The sequence below is a fragment of the Aegilops tauschii genome, chromosome 6 (genome assembly GCF_002575655.3).
Source record: "Aegilops tauschii subsp. strangulata cultivar AL8/78 chromosome 6, Aet v6.0, whole genome shotgun sequence".
Lineage (NCBI taxonomy): Eukaryota > Viridiplantae > Streptophyta > Magnoliopsida > Poales > Poaceae > Aegilops > Aegilops tauschii.
Window position 1 is genome coordinate 447,178,162 of NC_053040.3, and position 4,199 is coordinate 447,182,360.

Consider the following 4,199-nt stretch of genomic DNA (forward strand, 5'->3'; position numbering starts at 1 on the left):
GATGCGGGACAAGGTTCCAGCCCCGAGGCTGGTCCTGAGGTGGCCGAGCAGAGATTTCGGCACTCTGAAAATGTAAAGCCCCTAGTCCAGCCGCGGTGATGGAGCAGGTCAGCGGGTGACACTGGAATCTCCGGCCGAGTAAGTTGATGAAGCGACGATGCGGGGTTGCCAACACAAGGCAGCGCTCCAAGCCGACAACACAATTCGGTCGATGGAGGTGGGCGACGGGGACACCACGCTGAGGGGATAGTGCAGCCCGATCTAAGTCAATTGGCTGCACAGATAAAATAGTGCAAACCAAAAGTAATGACAAATAAAGATAATAATGTATATAAGAAAAAAAAAATCCTCTACTTAATTAATATAAGTGAAGTAAATAATGAAAGAGATATGGCCTGAGCGTCGAGGTCGGCCCGGTGAAGTGGTCGCGTGGTAATGCTGACAAAGGGATGTACGCCGAGGCGACTCCCCAATCGTAGGCAGGACGACGTTGTTGGCCCCATAGAGTTGACCGCGTGACGTAGTCAAAGGTGATTACCTGCGCACATAAAATAGTGCAGTCCAAAAATAAAAAATCTTCTATTTAATTGACATACGTGATTTTTTTTTGAATAAATATGACCTGGGCGACAAGGTCAGCCCGGCGGAGCCGCAATGTGAAAAAGTTGACACAGGGACACGCATCCACGCGGCGCCACGACTTGGTCAACGTCGGCGGGACGATGGTATCGCCTTGCCGAGGTGTTAGCGCGACCCAACCTAGATAGGTTGCTTGCACACACAAAGTAGTGCAACCAAGAAATAATAATAGTGAAAAAAAAGGTGCATAATTAATATATGCGAAGCGAATAGTCCGGCTGATCGTCGAGGTCGGCTCGATGGTATGACGACGTTATGGCACGGCGATGTCGACACAGGTCGGCTGGCCTAGGTGACGGCGAGAGGCTGGCTGGACCGTCACCACGCACATATGTCGGAAAATTATCTCTGCAAAAATAATGCAGTGCAAAACAACAGAAGATATTCTGTGTGCAATAATTTTAGGAGCTAACCGAATAGTTAGGGAAAGATAAAACCTGTTCACCGGCGGCAACGACCTTAGCAGACCAAAGCAAACGCACGAACTGATCCGTACTGAACATGTGTGGTGTGCTGCCATCGAGCCGAGCTCTGATCGGTGCATTGCTCCGCACTATCTCTTCGGCTGGATTACCCGCGGCCAGATTGAGTCCGCATCCGATGTAACAAGTAGCGTACGCGAACATAGGCCGTACTGTGATCTATATACATACAGCAGTACAATCCTAACAGAAAATATGATGGCACAAATAATTTGCATTGTATGTAATTATTAGAAAGAATAGCATCGGGCAATCAGCTAGCAATCAGATGTCAGATCCAAATCGATACCATGCAGGAGGAATAGCATCCCACGTGGGTGTTAGCAAGTACTGGTATAGTACTACCCACGCACGGACCAAATCAATCTAGTACTAGAAAAGGTGCATGGATGATATATACTACAAGACAAAAGGGGAGACCGCCTCCACACTTGATTAATAAAGAAGGTAAAGAAAAGGAAGGATTGAATCTCCCTGTCGGCTGCACGGTTGAATTCAAGTTGGACACCCTGTGAAGTACTACCGTGCGTGGGTCGTCCTCGTCATCATCGGATCGGACGCACTGTCCGGCGGCGGACAGGGCTGCCGCTGCTTAAAATTTTCTCAATCCTCCTGTAATCAAAGTAGCACGACGCAACAACGATTTTGCCAAAGAGATAAATTACAGCAAACAAAATCTTTACTGAAAATATATCATCTGATCATCCCATCGATCCATGACGATCACCCAGCAGGCTCTCAATGAAAGTACCAATGTCGGCGTCAAAACCGGCGGATCTCATAGTAGGGGTCCTAAGCTAGGCGTCTTGGAGCGATGGTAACATGGGCACGGGGTTTTACCCAGCTTCGGGCTCTCTTGATGAGATAATACCCTACATGCTGCTTTGGATTGTATTCATATGGGTGTAGTGCAGAGTACACGTATCTACCACGAGATTGTAGTCATGAATAGGAGATATCTATTCACTAGCCTGGCCTCGGTTTATATAAGACACCGCAGGCCTAGGGTTTAGGAGAGTCCTTGTCTTGAGCACCAAGTCTTATGGAGTCTTCCTTGTATGCGGTAGGGGTTGTCCGAGCTGGCCCATGAGTATGCGGCCATGGGGGTCCTCGGCCCAATCTAACTGATCGGGGCAAGACGTGGTGAGTACCCCCTAGTCCAGGACACCATCAATTTTGCTGGATCAAGAGGACGAGGAACGTCATCGAGCTGAACATGTGCAGAACTCGGAGGTGCCGTACATTCGATACTTGATCAGTCGGAACTAGAAGAAGTTCGACTACATCAACCACGTTGTCAAACGCTTCCGCTTACGATCTACGAGGGTACGTAGACACACTCTACCCCTCGTTGCTATGAATCTCCTAGATAGATCTTGCGTGAGCGTAGGCTTTTTTTTAAATTGCATGCTACATTTCCGAACAGGCGAGGCGCTGATCAAAGTTGCTCATCTGAGCGTAGAGATCATCGAGGTTGATGGTGTTGGTGCGGGCGTGGTTGGCGGAGACGAGTGGCTGGTACTCCATGTCGAGGCCGGCGGTGATGTCGGAGACGAGCTCATCATCATTGATGGGCTTCCCGGCGGCTGCGAGCTCATCTGCCAGCGCCCTCATGTGGGCGAAGTAGGCAGCAACAGACTGCGTCCCCTTCTGCGCCATGGAGAGTGCAACTCTGATGTTGTTGACGCGAGCTCGAGATCGCGACGAGAACATGTGGGCGAGGGCTGCCCAGAGCTCGTGCGGCGTGGCTATGGATGTAACCTGCACAAGGACCTCTTTGGTGAGGGTATTAAGCAAGTATCCGAGTACCTGCTGCCCTTCCCTGAACCAAATCGGATGGAGAGGGTTTGGAGTTTTCTCCTCTTTCCCGTCTTTGTCCTTCGTGGTGAGGAACTTGACGGGCTCCGGCATGGTTCCGTCGACGTAGCCGAAGAAGCCAGCTCCCCTCAGCTGCGGTGTCACCTGCGCACGCCACAGGACGTAGTTGGTGCGGGTGAGTTTCTCTGCAACCTGCCCAAGAGAGGCCTGGACGGTGCTTGAGGATGACGACATGGCTGGTGTCGTGGTTTTGTCACGGCAGATGTCCTAGAGAAAGGACTTAGTCGTGGAGCCATCGCTACGGGTTAGCTTAAAGGGGTTAAATCGGACAAGGGACACAAGAGAGTTTTATACTAGTTCGGCCCCTTACGATGAAGGTAAAAGCCTACGTCTAGTTGTGATGGAATTGATGGGGTTTCGATGACCAGGTAGCAAATACGCTTTGCCTGAGTCTCGAGTTGTTACCTGTTCTCCTTGAACCGCCGCCGGGTCGTCCCCTTATATACATGGGTTGACGCCCGTCGGTTTACAGAATCCCGAGGCTGGCTCATAATCATGTCCGGCTCGGTCTCTGCTACTTCTATCTTACAACACAAGTTTACATATCAGCGCCGGTTTATGTCTACAGTCCTTAAACCGGCTTTGGGCCCTGGGCTTTCATAAAGCGTCACCGTCTGTCTTCATGGACTTCAGATACAGATGAACTACTTATGGGGTTAACCCGGCCTCTCCTGGCCGGTTTACGCCCAGTGGTAATATCCCCAACATTAGGCCCCAGATTGATTTGAACTGGTTCATGTCAATCCTCAATACTTAAGATAACTTCTTCTTCAATATCTTCACATAATCTTGTAAACCGCTATGACATCATCTTCTAGGACCATGATAAACCGACGTGATGTCACCTGTTTCTTTTAAAACTGTGTATAATACACCTTCATTAATGAGCCTCTGAAAATCGAGGCGACAGCTCCGCCTCATATCCAAAAATTCGGCTCCTCGATTTTCGTGCCTGACGTTTATCTTTCTGCCCTTATAAATAGGGCCAGGGGGTCTTTCCATTTTTCCCCCTCGTGCCTCTTCACGTCGTCATCTTCCTTGCGCCGACCGGCCCTTCAAGCTCTGTCGCCGCCGTCGTCCTTCGCCTCTGCTTCGACAAAGGCCGCTGCATCAACCTGACCGTATCAGAGAAAAACCGCGGCGCCTCTCCGCCATCCCATCAGCATCAGCAAGCCCCCCTTTCTTTTACCATAGATCTGG

At 50.1% G+C, this 4,199-nt stretch overlaps 1 non-coding gene across 1 annotated transcript; it reads right to left on the minus strand.

Moving 5' to 3' along the window:
• Positions 1–2,557: 2,557 nt before the first annotated feature.
• LOC120967634 (small nucleolar RNA Z247) lies at positions 2,558–2,696 on the minus strand. The gene has a single exon (XR_005761359.1). It is a non-coding gene; the product is annotated as a small nucleolar RNA Z247 (small nucleolar RNA).
• Between the last annotated feature and the right edge of the window lie 1,503 nt (positions 2,697–4,199).